We start from the raw sequence: 16,604 nt of genomic DNA, 5'->3' as shown, positions 1-16,604 counted from the left end.
GTGTGTATGCGCGTGTGCATAGGCGTCGATCTACATTTCTGCCAGTGGGTGCTCGGTGTGTGTGTACTAAAAAAAAAAAATAGAAGTTCAGCGAAGTTAATATCCCATATGATTTGTGGCTTTATTATTTTGTAAAAATGGACCAAACTCGCCACCAAATTACCTACAACAAGATTGATTTTTAAAAAATGATTCTAAAGATTCAAAGTTGCCATCAATCCCACGTGGGTGCTCAGGTACTTGGGCCCCGAAGCACCCACGGGATCGGCGCCTATGCATGTTGGCAGAGCAGCGCAAACGGGACAGTTTAGCTTGTCATTGTTGTTGTTTTACTTTTTGATTTACAAACCTTTTTCAAGAACCAAATACCGTATTTTCCGGATAAAAAAATTGTTTAAAGCACTTTTAGCATTATGGCAGTCAGCGAAGAAAAATCCATAAATTAGCCGCACCGTTTTATAAGCCGCAGGGCTCAAAGTGTAGCGGCTTAAAGTCTGGAATTTACAGTTAGTTGTAAATCGAGGTTCCACTATATTTGTATGAATGGCCACAACATAATATTAAATAATGCACTATAAAACTGAATTTAGGGCAAAAATGTGTCAAATATTTTTTCAATAAAGCCTTGAGCCATATTTGCAAGGAAATAACTTTCTTTTATGTATACAAAGTTGTGCAACTGCCAGTTCCGGAGGAGATTTGTCTACTTTTGCAATTTCTCTCCACCGCCCTAAACCGTCCTGAGTTTTTTTTACCTGCGTATAAACTCTGAGCGTCCAACCATACATCTACCGTGTGTCTGCTCACGCCCCCGCGCCAATAATCGATTTGAAAAGCGATTTTTCCGCACATCCCAAAGTCGAAGTCGAGCCTCGGCGTGACAGAACACACAAGTTCCTGTTGTAGTAAACTATTGTTTTGACAGGATGTCACTTCAGTTCTACCGAGTGTGTGTGAGAGCGCCAAGCGTCGCGCGCCTCCTCTTTATCTCAGGCCTAAGGCTACTGTCACTGAGCCGCGGGGAGAGTGGGAGACCGAGGCAGACGGGTAGAGGGGGAGAGAGAGAAAGAGAGAGAGGGGAGAAATGGGAGAGATAATTCACTTGTCAGCTTCCTGATGAAATGCCATTTTAACTGAAGCTGCTAATAGGAGCATTACGGGGGTTCGGCAAGTTGTGTGCGTGTCTTTGTGTGAAGTGTCTTTCCCTAAAAATCGACCACACTGCAAATAACCAACAAAGCAATCATGCATACCGTATTGCAGTGTTTTTCAACCACTGTGCCGTGAGATATTGTTTGGCAGAGGTGGGACCAAGTCATTGCTTTGCAAGTCACAAGTAAGTCTCAAGTCTTTGCCCTCAAGTCTCGAGTCAAGTCCCGAGTCAAGACAGGCAAGTCCCGAGTCAAGTCCAAAGTCAAGACTGGAAAGTCTCAAGTCGAGTCCCAAGTCCTGCATTTTGAGTTTCGAGTCCTTTCAAGTCCTTTTAACCACAGACTAATATTTTTACACAGATTGTGTATGCTTTTAAAACGCTGTATTTATTTGTTAAAACAAGTGCATTTGAAATTGCAAGAAAAAAAATAGTGCTGACATTGCAATTCATAATAGCACTGTTAACAGTAATTTTAATAGTTTAAACAATTTTAAACATTTAACTCATTCCTTTACAGAATAAACACATTTGCAAAAACAAACATTAACATACTATTGGTTGTATTTTATGAAAATAATATTACCACAGAGTTGAGAAGGAGCAAAGATCTTCAATATTTGTATGTGAAAATCACAAATAAATCTTCTGGGGGAGGATGACGCCCCTACAGGGGTTTGCTTTACAAACTTTCAGCCCCACCTAAAACAAAATTCACCAGCCGCCACTGATTATGATGCATTCTCATTTTAGGCAAAATATAAGACAATACTTTCTTAACAGTATAATTGTAACCAGGAATAAGTCTTCAAGTAACAATATTCAAATACTAACATTGTTGGGTAAAACAGCATTTGGTTTTATTCTGAATGTAGTGAAACAAATTGGTGGTTTTAGCTGGTATAAAGACTTTCAGGTGTTTATATATGTTTAAGTATTTGGCAGACGCTTTTATCCAAAGCGACATACATAAAAAATACATATATAACAATCACTGTAAATATGATCATTTAAGGGAAGAATGTAATACAAAGTATCAATACAAAGTGTCAAGACAGAATAAACTCTCTGCTGCTGCAGCAACAGAGTTACAGTCTATAGGTCCCTAAAATATATAGATATCTAATGTATTCATACATTGTTTATGTAGGATATAGGCATGTATATATAACCTAATCATATTGTTTCTTCAATTTAAAAATAGCTTACCGTTTTTTCCCCCTTCTCTGGGATTATATTCCCAGTTTTGATCTCGGACGTCTGGTCACTTATAGCGTATAAGAATATTATATTACTGTTAAGCAAACTATGAATAATAAAACTTGCCAAAACATGTGTCCTTTATCATAGCTACACGTATGACAAAAAAACGCGTGAAAATCAGTGGTATTCAGTGAGGTAAAATGAATTAAATGCGCTGACAGTTCATTGCTCCTGCCAAATGAATTGCACTGAGTGGAGCGGATCACCACTCCAAGATGGCGGCCCCGCGTCTCGTCTGCGCCAGTAAGCAGTAGCGCTCGATGCTGCGTACCCTTAAAACATGTCTATGGTTATAACGTTAGCAGTGAGTTTACAGCCTCACTGATTTAACTACACAGCAAATAAAAGTCATGTTACTTAGCCAATAAACGTTATCTTACATTCAAAACTTACCCTTCTTTGGGCAACTTCAAATGTCGAACGAAGTTGGAAGTTGTTGCGTCTCCGTCTGTAATATTCGAACTGCGTGATTTGCATACGCAATTCGTTTTTTGTTGACCAAGTCGTAGTTTTTATACCCGAACGAAACCAACTTTGGCATAATTGTTTCTCTCTGCCGCATTGTTTGACAACTCTTGTTCGGTGGTTGTCCTGCAATTTGATTGGATGAATGCTGTGTGATGAAAACAACGTATAACTACTTTGATTGGCTGTTGTACTGACAGCGCACCAGCTGACAAGCAGCACACACGCTGATAGACAGACAGACACGTACAAAATGAAAGATACGGAGCGCTCCCAAATAACTTTTTAAGCTTTGGGTTTTGGGGAAAGTAGCAAGTCATGTCAAGTCAAAAGGCTCAAGTCCAAGTGAAGTCACAAGTCATTGATGTTAAAGTCTAAGTCGAGTTGCAAGTCTCTTTACATTTTGTCAAGTCGAGTCTAAAGTCATCAAATTCATGACTCGAGTCTGACTCGAGTCCAAGTCATGTGACTCGAGTCCACACCTCTGTTGTTTGGTGTGCCGTGGGAAATTATGCAATTTCACCTAATTGATCGAAAAATATTTTTTGCAAACCAATAATTATAATCCGCAAATAATGTGCCGTTGAGTGTCTGTGCTGTCTGGAAATCAGCAGAGTAACCATGTAATACACTTCCTTATCATTAGGTGGCGGCAGATAGCTAATTGCTTCGTAAGTCTACTTTGAGACAAGAGAATTAAAGGCCTACTGAAATGATTTTTTTTTTATTTAAACGGGAATAGCAGATCCATTCTATGTGTCATACTTGATCATTTCGCGATATTGCCATATTTTTGCTGAAAGGATTTAGTAGAGAAAATCGACGATAAAGTTCGCAACTTTTGCTCGCTGATGAAAAAAAGCCTTGCCTGTACCGGAAGTAGCGTGACGTCACAGGAGCTAGTATTCCTCACAATTCCCCATTGTTTACAATGGCGCGAGAGAGATTCGGACCGAGAAAGTGACGATTACCCCATTAATTTGAGCGAGGATGAAAGATTCGTAGATGAGGAACGTTACAGTGAAGGACTTGAGAGGCAGTGATGGACGTATCTTTTTTCGCTCTGACCGTAACTTAGGTACAAGCTGGCTCATTGGATTCCACACTCTCTCCTTTTTCTATTGTGTATCACAGATTTGTATTTTAAACCACCTCAGATAGTATATCCTCTTGAAAATGAGAGTCGAGCACGCGAAATGGACATTTAAAGTGACTTTTATCTCCAAGACAATACATCGGTGACACACTTAGCTACTGAGCTAACGTGCTAGCATCGTTCTCAAATGAAGATAGAAACAAAATAAATAAACCCCTGACTGGAAGGATAGACAGAAGAGCAAAAATACTATTAAACCATGTACATGTAACTACACGGTTAAAAATTCTCAGCCTGGTAAGGCTTAACAATGCTGTTGCTAACGACGCTAAGGCTAATTTAGCAACTTAGCAGCCGGAACTCACAGAACTATGATAAAAACATTAGCGCTCCACCTACGCCAGCCAGCCCTCATCTTCCCATCAACAGCCGTGCTCACCTGCGTTCCAGCGATCAACGGCGCGGCGAAGGACTTCATCCGTGGGTTTGGCGGCAAGCATCAGCTAGGCGTCTTCTATCAGGGTAAGTAGTCCTTGTTGTGTTGCTGTAAGTATTGTACTTAGCCGCTAAGACACCGATCGATCCCACCTACAACGTTCTTCTTTGCAGCCTCCATTGTTCATTAAACAAATTGCAAAAGATTCACCAACACAGATGTCCAGAATACTGTGGAATTTTGTCAAAGAAAACAGAGCTTTGTGTATTGTGTCCAATAGGGCCCAAACACTTCCGTGCATTTTATGACGTCACGCGCATAAATCATATCCAAACAAGATTTTCAACCGGAAGTGTGGCGGTAATTTTAAGATTGCACTTTATAAGTTAACCCGGCTGTATTGGCATGTGTTTCAATGTTAAGATTTCATCATTGATGTATAAACTATCAGACTGCGTGGTCGGTAGTAGTGGGTTTCAGTAGGCCTTTAATGATGCATGGATGGTTATGGTTGGAAGTCATATCGAACAATTGTGTCAGGTATTTGATGAGAACGACTTTATATTGGACTTAGGGCTGGGCGATATGGCCTTTTATTAATATCTCGATATTTTTAGGCCATGTCACGATACACGATATATATCTCAATATTTTGCCTTAGCCTTGAATGAACACTTGATGCATATAATCACACCAGTATGATGATTCTATGTGTCTACATTAGGGCTGCAACAACTAATTGATTAAATCGATTAAAATTGATTATTAAAATAGTTGCCGATTAATTTAGTCATCGATTCGTTGGATCTATGCTATGCGCATCGCAGAGATTTTTTTTTTTTAAATGATTCTTTTATTTTTATTTTTTTAAATAAATCTTTATTTACAAGCTGCAACATTTACAAACAGCTGAGAAACAATAATCAAAATAAGTATGGTGCCAGTATGCTGTTTTTTTTCCAATAAAATACTGGATAGGATAGAAAAGTAGTTTGTCTCTTTTATCCGATTATTAATCGATTAATCGAAGTAATAATCGACAGATTAATCGATTATCAAATTAATCGTTAGTTGCAGCCCTAGTCTACATTAAAACATTCTTGTTCATACTGCATTAATATATACTTATTTTAAACTTTCATGCAGAGAGGGAAATCACAACTACCTTATTTTTCGGACTATAAGTCGCTCCGGAGTATACGTCGCACCGGCCGAAAATGCACAATAAAGAAGGAAAAAAACATACATACGTCGCACTGGAGTATAAGTCGCATTTTTTGGGGAAATTTATTTGATAAAACCCAACACCAAGAATAGACATTTGAAAGGCAATTTAAAATAACTAAAGAATAGTGAACAACAGGCTGAATAAGTGTACGTTATATGACGCATAAATAACCAACTGAGAACGTGCCTGGTATGTTAACGTAACATATTATGATAAGAGTCATTCAAATAACTATAACATATAGAACATGCTATACGTTTACCAAACAATCTGTCACTCCTAATCGCTAAATCCCATGAAATTTTATACGTCTAGTCTCTTACGTGAATGAGCTAAATAATATTATTTGATATTTTACGGTAATGTGTTGATAATTTCACACATAAGTCGCTCCAGAGTATAAGTCGCACCCCCGGCCAAACTCTGAAAAAAACTGCGACTTATAGTCCGAAAAATACGGTATACGTCGCACTGGAGTATAAGTCGCATTTTTGGGGGAAATTTATTTGATAAAATCCAACACCAAGAATAGACATTTGAAAGGCAATTTAAAATAAATAAAGAATAGTGAACAACAGGCTGAATAAGTGTACGTTATATGACGCATAAATAACCAACTGAGAACGTGCCTGGTATGTTAACGTAACATATTATGGTAAGAGTCATTCAAATAACTATAACATATAGAACATGCTATTCGTTTACCAAACAATCTGTCACTCCCGATCACTAAATCCGATGAAATCTCCCTCTCCGGTGTCGCCTCTGGTATGTCCTTTCTTTCTACTGCTCGATTGCCGTTCTCTGCTGCATATTTCACTATGTCCTGCTTGTAATCTGCAGTATATGATCTCCTTTTCGGTGCCATTTTAGTTCAGTCCTTCTCAGTTTTTATAAGTTACCGCCAATGTTGATGTGATTCATTTTAATAGCTACGGCAGTAGCATAGAGCATATAGCAGTTAGCATCCCATGACCCACAATGCACTTCTGCCATGACCCTCCCCCGCCGAATTCTTATTGGTTGACGTGAGTGATGATTGCTGCCATTTGCTTCGTCTCTTACGCGAATTAGTTAAATAATATTATTTGATATTTTACGGTAATGTGTTAATAATTTCACACATAAGTCGCTCCGGAGTATATGTTGCACCCACGGCCAAACTATGAAAAAAACTGCGACTTATTTTTCCGAAAAATACGGTAAGTCATTTTACCAAAACTGTATTTATTAAAGTGTCATTTCCAAAACAGAAAGTGCAAGATTGTCAGAGACATTTTAAAACACTTGTGATGACATATCAAAATAACACTAAATTAAAGTGCACTTTTTGTACAGAACGCCACTACAATAGTTTAAAACAAATAAAGTGCACTTTTGTGCATGATGTCACACAAGATATTTCAATAAGTGTCAAATAAAAATGAGCTGCATAATAGGAAATCAAATAGTGTATGTCCTTCGCTATGTGGTAGGTTACTGCGGACATTATCTCCTTCTGTTGTTGATTTTTTTTTTCATACGGTGTTGATCAGGAAATAGTTGCTTGGGCATTTTGTGGGTGTGGCACCGGCCGGAGATATTGACATGCGGAGTTTCAAGCACTCTTTATTCTCTAGCGAGTGACTTTTCAAATGATGCTACAAATTAGCAGTAATGGTAGTTTTGGTAGCAACGCTTTTGCCGCATAATTGTTTAACATCTTCCCGCTTGAAACCAAACCACCGCCAGACGATGGACCCCGTGCTGTTTTTCTTGGGAATTTATTCTTCCTTCATTTGTTATCAGATTCGCACCTTCTCTCTCTTGTATTACCAGGGGCGCCGCTAGGGATTTTGGGCCCCATGAAAAGAATCTTTACAGGGCCCCCTGTATTATAATTTCATCATCATTAGGGGCCTCTCTGGGCCCCCCTCCATCATGGGCCCCTAGAATCCGTCTCCTTTACCCCCCCTTTTCGGCGCCCCTGCGTATTACCACCAGCACCGCACTGTTAGCATCACAGCTAACGTTACCATGTCGCTACCTGTCTGCTCCGTGGGAGCGTGTGACGTTGCACACGTGACGTATGTAAGAAGGTGCGCATGTTTTAAGTCTCTGTGAGAAGGAGAGACAAGAAAGAGTGGGAAACGCATGCAGTGTAATGCCCCGAGCTAAAAGCAACTCCGTGAGAACGTATTAGGGCTGTGAATCTTTGGGTGTCCCACGATTCGATTCAATATCGATTCTTGGGGTCACGATTCGATTCAAAATCGATTTTTTTTTTTTTCAATTCAACACGATTCTCGATTCAAAACCGATTTTTTTCCCGATTCAAAAGGATTCTCTATTCATTCAATACATAGCATTTCAGCAGGATCTACCCCAGTCTGCTGACATGCAAGCAGAGTAGTAGATTTTTGTAAAAAGCTTTTATAATTGTAAAGACAATGTTTTATCAATTGATTGCAATAATGTAAATTTGTTTTAACTATTAAATGAACCAAAAATATGACTTATTTTATCTTTGTGAAAATATTGGACACAGTGTGTTGTCAAGCTTATGAGATGCGATGCAAGTGTAAGCCACTGTGACACTATTGTTCTTTTTTTTATTTTTTTTATAAATGTCTAATGATAATGTCAATGAGGGATTTTTAATCACTGCTATGTTGAAATTGTAACTAATATTGATACTGTTGTTGATGATATTCATTTTTGTTTCACTACTTTTGTATTGTTCTGTGTCGTGTTTGTGTCTCCTCTCAATTGCTCTGTTTATTGCAGTTCTGAGTGTTGCTGGGTCGGGTTTTGGAATTGGATTGCATTGTTATGGTATTGATGTGTATTGTTTTGTTGGATTGATTAATTAAAACAAAATAAAATAACTAAAACAATTTAAATAAATAAATGAATGAATTAAAAAATCGATTTTTTAAAAATGAGAATCGATTCTGAATCGCACAACGTGAGAATCGCGATTCGAATTCGAATCGATTTTTTCCCACACCCCTAGAACGTATACTCGAATATCACGATATAATCATTTTCTATATCGCACAGAGACAAACCCGCAATATAGCGAGTATATCGATATATCGCCCAGCCCTAATTGGACTTTATATTGTCAATTTAGGCTATTGAGTTTAGTTTTTAACATTTTCTGCTGGTGGTGTGCCCTTAGATTTTTTTTCAATGAAAAAAATGTGCCCTGGCTTAAAAAAGGTTGAAACACACTGCCATATTTTAGTAATATATGGCAGAGTAAAGTAATTTTACTCTAGAGCGCACCCTTATATAAGCCGCACCCATTAAATTTTAGGCGAAAAAAATGCACCGGACTATAAGACGCAGATATATACATTGTGAAATGTGATATTTGCACAGAAATATTTTATAAATGTTTATTCACATACCTTAATTGTTTCCAAAGGGTGTCGGCTGATAAAACAAAATAGAAGTTATGTCATGGACCCACTAGCTGCGGAAGCTCGCTCTCAAATCGGCTAAACAGACTCAATTAACTCCACGGTGACGTCTCGGGGAGTTTACTGAGGAATTTGTGAAACTGAAACAACACAAAAAGAATGCTATTATAGGTTAATAATACTAATACAAACACTGGTAGACGTGTTAGCATATTAGCTAATGCTAACGACGCTAGCTTGATTACATCACGATGGCACGTCCGAATATGCATGAAAACACTCCTACAGACATCACGCATGGGACGGTTTAGCAAGTAAGAATTGTTTCAATTAAATAGTAAAACTTACAAACGTTGCTTGGGGTGATAAAATAATAATATTTCCGAGCATAAACTCTACATGATTTTAATTTTCAGCTCAAGGCACCGAAACAGGAAGTACATTTTCAACCTGCAGTGAGCGAACTAGTCCAAAAGATGGCGCCATAGCAGAAACAATAAAACACCATTGCAGTGTTTCTGCTTGTTTATTGATAACTAGATAACACAAAACATGAGGGACAAGCGGTAGTAAATGGATGGGTGGAGTATTGGCCGTTAGCGAAGATAAATCCATAAATTAGCCGTACCGTTTTACAAGTCGCAAGGTTAAAAGCTTAGGAAAAAAGAAGCGGTTTATAGTCCGGAATTCACGATATCGTATCACATTAAAGGAAGCCATATTTGGTAACATAAATATGAGACTAAACTAGAGCTAACGATACGATGCGTATCACAATACTTGAGTCACGCTATGGTAATACATTATTCGATATATTAATTGATACATTTAAAATGCAGCTTAAAATAAAAGTTGCATATACAGTATGTACACTCCATGACAATAATAATTCATTGGACAGATTGAGTCACAAACTATCATTCAAAAGATCCTTTTTTTTTTTTTTAAGTCTGTAGATTTTACGGTAAAACAAACTGTCAGCTCAGTTGCCAGAATTTGACTGTAAAAACCAAAGTGGTACAGTTTTTCCATTTACAGTAATGTACTGTAAAAACGTCTGTAGAGTTTACGGTAAAATGAAAGCTGGCAATTTAGTTGCCAGAATGTTTCCGTGAAAATAACAGCGGTATCATTGTAAACCAGGCCTGGGCAATTATTTTGACTCGGGGGGGCAAATTTAGAGAAATTAATGTGTCTGGGGGCCGGTATATCTATTTTTAGGAATACTAATACAAAACCTCACAATAATGTCTGATTGAATGCTAAAAACGTTATGACAGACAGCCTTAATAAATGTAATGAAATTTTAAATGTTTCTATTAACGATAAAACACTGAATATTGACAACATATGAAAGTCACACCCCCTTTCGATCGACATATTTTACAATCAAGTGAAACGCAACAAAAATGCAACAAACAGTGAAATATGAACGCGAAGGGTACAAAATAAACCCACCTAAAATCTGACATATCTGATATTTGCTGAATTTCCTCCAGGGATCAATAAAGTACTTTCTATTCTATTATATTGTATTCTATATATCACTAAGCTTTAGAACTTTGTTGTGAAAATCTCCTTCGTCTGTGGAAACGCTTCCCGCCCACACTGCTTGGTGCCTCTTCTGAGCTGCTGTGACGTAGATTACCATAGAAACTAGTTAGATTACCATAGTAACTAATTAGAGGACCATAGTAACTCTTTAGATGACCATAGTAACTCATTAGATGACCATAGCAACTAATTAGATCACCATAGTAACTAGTATATCATCCATAAGCGCAGATTCCAAGCATTGAAATACTTTGTATAGTTGAAGACTTACGGTCATTAGAAAACATGACTGCACATCATAATGGCAGCTACACTTTCCATCTTAAAGATCTAAAAAAAATTATTTGGTAATGGTGGGCCAGATTGAAAAGCTCAACGGGCCACATGTGGCCCCCGGGCCTTAATTTGCCCAGGTCTGTTGTAAACCAAAAACCGTTGATTGTAGGGTTAAAAAAACAACTGGCAAGTCCAGAAGTGTACCGTAAAAATATGATGGTACTGTTTTTACATTGACAGTAATACATTGTAAAAATAATGACAGTAGAATTGGTCGTCATAAAAAAAAAACCCTGGCAGTTTAGTTGCCAGGAATGTACTGTAAAAACAGTGGTATTAATTTTTTTCATGTGCAGTATTACATTGTAAAAACAACAGTAGATTTTACATTTAAAAAAAAAAAAAAACGTTAGCGCAGTCTTTAGAACTTTATAGTAAAAATAACAGCGGTACTGTTTTCATTTACAATATTACAAATCTGGCAGATCAGTTACCGGCATTGTACCATAAAAAATAACAATTGCCCATGTTGCCAGACTTTTACAGTAATAATAAGAGTGGTGCTGTCTTTCCATTAGATTTTATGGTGAAAAACAAACAAACATTTGTACTATATACTATAAGTGTGTGTGTGTATATATATATATATATATATATATATATATATATATATATATATATATATATATATATATATATATATATATATATATATATGGTATAATCACTCGCCATACAGCAATAGATGATATCTGTCTATTACCTGACACCTATGTTAGCTACTTCTCTTTGTTAATGTCTATTTTCTGCTGGATTTACTCTCTATTTTATGCTTTTTTTGCAGCTGTTACATATACTGTAATAGTGTCCATGATCATTGTTATATATTGTATATATGATATAAACATATAATACAATATATCAGTATATATCATATACTGTACATATATTATGTAAATATTACGTATATGTTATATTGCTATATTTAGTCTATTTTATACCTGCATTGTCCTTTCCATCCTTACACTTTCCATCATTTGTAACTGAACTACTGTGTGGAACAATTTCCCTTGTGGATCATTAAACTTTGTCTAAGTCTAAGTATGTGTATATGTGTATAGTATGTGTATATATATATGTGTATATATATGTGTATATGTATATATATATATATATATATATATATATATATATATATATATATATATATATATATATATATATATATATATATATATATATATATATATATCACCACAATTGATAATGTATGTTGCTGTATGTATACTTTTGACCCAGCAGATCCGGTCACACAGTATACATTATGTGTATATGTATGTGTGTGTGTATGTATATTTATACATATGTATATATATATATATAAATAAACATTGATTGATTGATTGATGTGTATATGAATATATGTATATGTGTATAAGTATATGTATATTTGTTTATATATGTACACTTACACAATTTATTAAAAAGCACTAATGCTCAGTTTTAATGTATTCCCTCAGAGTTATCTAATCATATGTTAATGATTGCATTGTAGTTTGCAGCGGTGTACAGGGCGGGGGACAAAATATTAGGAACAGTCTGACACACGTCATCACGCTTCAGTGTTAGTAAAAAAAAAATGCTAAAACAATATAAATTCTGAGTAATATTTCCCACTGATAGAGTGTGAGCAGATATGCAGCATCATCACAGCAAACAGTAGCAGTGTCCACCAGCATTAGCGCTTTAAAAGCAACATCTAAGACACACACTCTCACACACACTCGCACACAGTGGAAGGGTTAAGAGAGCCCTGAGGCTAAGTGATTTACGCAAGAATGGTCTGAATACTCTCGTCTGCGTATGTGTGTGTGTGTGTGCGTGTGTGCACAGTCAATGGCGGCTTTCATAGAATAAAATACTGTACACTACATTTTCCTCAGCCTCTGTTTAAATCCTCATACATGTTTAATTGCCTGCAGTCTAACACACACACGCACACACACACTACCATAGTGGTAGGACTTCCCTCACAATATCTATTCACAAGTAATTTTGATTGACTTTCTGAATATTATTTTCATCGTCCTAGATTGCAATTATACTTAAACCTAATCAGAACAATGACATCCCAATATTTTTTTTATTATAGTCATCTTCTGTTAAATTAAAACATGACCTTCAAATATGGGAGTTCAGTCCAGCTTTACTTTGGGTTGAAGGCGTCTTAACGAGTCTTGACGCCATCTAGTGGCCACACTGGGAGGTCAGACACTCCTCCATCAGGCTGATCGCAGCATCAGGACCAGAGGTCACTTCCATGCCAACAGCACCCTCTGTTGGTCAGGACGTGAACTGATGACGGTTACACTTGCACACTTCAATGATAGTGGCTAAAAACAATACCTACATCTCCCATATTCCTCTTTTGTTTAGATTACCAAAAAAAAAAGAATAATACATAACATAAAAAACATATAACATAATTCATTGTTCATTGATTTTTTTTTTAAATATAATTTTGTATAGATATATATAACATAATTTGTTTATTTAAATGTATGTGCAAGTGTAGCTAATACAAAATGACCTGTGAATATTTAGCCCTTTTTTTTTTTTAGTTTAAAAAAATATATTTATTTTTTTTATTAATATTTTGTGCAACTGTAGCTAATATAAAACTATTCACTGTGGGAATGGTGCAATATCTCCAACTGTATTCATGTCCCAGCGGCCATCAGTATTCTAGTGAGGAGAAAGCAGTGACACTGGATGGGCCCCCAGTGGCTGAGTGCAGAGAAGCACAGGCCTATGAGATAGACATGCTGTGCGTGCGCGCACACACACACACACACACACACACTCACACACACACACACACCCTGTGTGGCACCTAGATCTCCTAATTTAGCCTCTGGAGAGCTGAGACGTCGGGATGTCAATCTCACAGTGCAGCTCTTTTCCCCACTTAACTTTTTAACAGACTTTTTGTATTTATAGCTGCCAAGCCTGGAGCAGCCACTGTGTGTGCGTGTGTGTGTGTGTGTGTGTGTGTGTGTGTGTGTGTGTGTGTGTATATGTGTGTTTTGTTTACCATCACTTTGTGTGGAGTTGCACAGATGTTAATATACTGGGGTTAGTCCTGGTTGTCCAAAATGCGGCCGGGGGGCTATTTTTGGTCCACGTTTAGTTTTTTTTGTGAGGGGGCCCACTACACAATCTACATTTAAAGTAAACACGTCCTGAAAAAACAAGAAAAAAATTAGAATGGCCCAAATCTCTTAAAAAAACAGAGCTGACAACCAAAATGGCATGCAGTCATGCTGAACATGCAGCCACTTTTTTTGTGCTAAACCTTGAGGTTTTAAACGGCGGAATAATAATATTAATGTATTAGTAAAGAGTATAAAACATAAATAATCAAAGTAAAATGTATAATATCAATATTAATAATAATAAATGAGATAATACACAACTTGGTGTCTATAGTCATGCTGTCCAAATTTCTAGGATATGGTCTTTTTAAAAGATTTTAGTTGGCGAAATAATGATAATAATGTATACTGAACAAAATTATAAACGCAACACGTGTACAGCATGTAAAGAAAAGAAAATCGTAAATAATTAACATAAATCATAAACACAAAATTAACAATATAAATATAATTAATAATAAATATATATATATATATATATATATATATATATATATATATATATATATACATATATATATATATATATAAAATACCCTGCTGGGATTTTTGTAATAATTATAACAATAATATGAGTTCATGAATATTTTTTGTGATGGGTGCCCTTTTTTCCTGGCTTTTTTCCGCGACGAGAATGTCTGACTGGATCTATTGAAAACCCCAAATGTCTCACCGTGTCCTCCCTGCAGCAGGGACACTTAAAGGCAGCACGCTTCCTTACACGGCATGCTGCCGGTGCAGGTCCACTCCTCCTGCCACAGAGGCCTCCATCCCGCAGGACACCACACTGCATCAACATACATGTCAACGAAGGTCAGTAACAGCATCTACAAATATTTTATGTCCAACATTCTAAAATTAACAACATACACTGAAGTGTATGAACTGATCATAAGTCCATCACACAACTTAAAAACATATTTATTTTTACTACATTTGATTGATTGATTGATCGATTGAAACTTTTATTAGTAGATTGTACAGTACAGTACATATTCCGTACAATTGACCACTAAATGGTAACACCCGAATAAGTTTTTCAACTAAAACATTAAACTAAAAATTTCCCTAATACATTATTGTATTATAACTACACTTTATAACAAATGAATTTAGGGTTTTCATTATTTTTAGAGATATTATCGGCCGATAAATGCTTCAAAATGTAATATAGGAAATTATCTGTATCGTTTTTTTATTATCGGTATCGTTTTTTTTTGTTTTTTTGGGGGGGGTGGTGGGGGTGGTATTAAATCAACATTAAAAACACAAGATAAACTTACAATTATTGCACCAACCCAAAAAACCTCCCTCCCCCATTTACACTCATTCACACTAAAGGGTTGTTTCTTTCTGTTATTAATATTCTGGTTCCTCACGTCCGTTGTGTCCTTGGGCAAGGCACTTCACCCTTTGCCTCTGATGGCTGCTGGTTAGCGCCTTGCATGGCAGCTCCCGCCATCAGTGTGTGAATGTGTGTGTGAATGGGTAAATGTGGAAATACTGTCAAAGCGCTTTGAGTACCTTGAAGGTAAAAAAGCCCTATACAAGTATAACCCATTTATCATTTATTTATTTACATTATATATCAATATATATCAATACAGTCTGCAAGGGATACAGTCCGTAAGCACACATGATTGTGCCGGCTGCTGGTCCACTAATAGTACTAACCTTTAACAGTTCATTTTACTCATTTTCATTAATTACTGGTTTCTATGTAACTGTTTTTATATTGTTTTACTTTCTTTTTTATTCAAGAAAATGTTTTTAATTTATTTATCTTATTTTATAAAATTTTTTAAAAAAGGACCTTATCTTCACCATACCTGGTTGTCCAAATTAGGCATAATAATGTGTTAATTCCACGACTGTATATATCGGTATCGGTTGATATCGGTATCGGTAATTAAGAGTTGGGAAATATCGGCATATCGGATATCGGCAAAAAAGCCATTATCGGACATCCCTAGTTTTTAATGACCTTGTTGAATCCAGTATGTACACGTTAAGATAACACAAGCCCATTTTCTAACCAGTTTGCTTCTTTGAAACGTCGGAATGGCAACATCCTACTCCTAAATATCTTAACACACACTTACCTGCTAACATCATGTACACCTGTGTCAAATAATAGTATATTGTGTTTTTTCTACCGTTTGTCTTCGTCGAAAGGAAGAGAATAACCGTTGAGGAATGTACAGGTGGAAGCATTGTCGGTTAAATGGACAGCAAACAAGGCGAATGAAATAAAGAGTTAAAGAGTGTCGAACTTACATTTGAATTCATCGTCAAAATGTCTGAACGAGACATGTTTGGAGTTGTGACTACTTATTACTAACCGTCTCCGTCCACTCTGTCCGACGTTCTGATGGGATTTAAAATTGCGGTTGCACGTGAAGGTATCGTCGTCCAATCACTGATCGAGATGCTGTTCAGACATTCTGATTGGTGGAAGAAAGTTTTCTTTAAAAGTTATGTAAATCAATTTGATTTAAAATATATATTTTTTTG

General features: G+C 36.5%; 1 long non-coding RNA gene across 1 annotated transcript in view; it reads right to left on the bottom strand.

Moving 5' to 3' along the window:
• Positions 1-16,449, bottom strand: part of LOC133640393 (uncharacterized) — a 51,594-nt gene extending 35,145 nt beyond the window's left edge. The window contains exons 1-2 of the long non-coding RNA XR_009824131.1: positions 16,368-16,449; positions 14,764-14,877 (exon numbers count right to left, since the gene is read on the bottom strand). This is a non-coding gene — a long non-coding RNA (uncharacterized LOC133640393). The remainder of the gene's footprint in view (positions 1-14,763; positions 14,878-16,367) is intronic.
• Between the last annotated feature and the right edge of the window lie 155 nt (positions 16,450-16,604).

The sequence above is a fragment of the Entelurus aequoreus genome, linkage group LG23 (assembly GCF_033978785.1).
Source record: "Entelurus aequoreus isolate RoL-2023_Sb linkage group LG23, RoL_Eaeq_v1.1, whole genome shotgun sequence".
Classification (NCBI taxonomy): domain Eukaryota; kingdom Metazoa; phylum Chordata; class Actinopteri; order Syngnathiformes; family Syngnathidae; genus Entelurus; species Entelurus aequoreus.
This window is presented reverse-complemented; position numbering and strand designations above follow the sequence as displayed.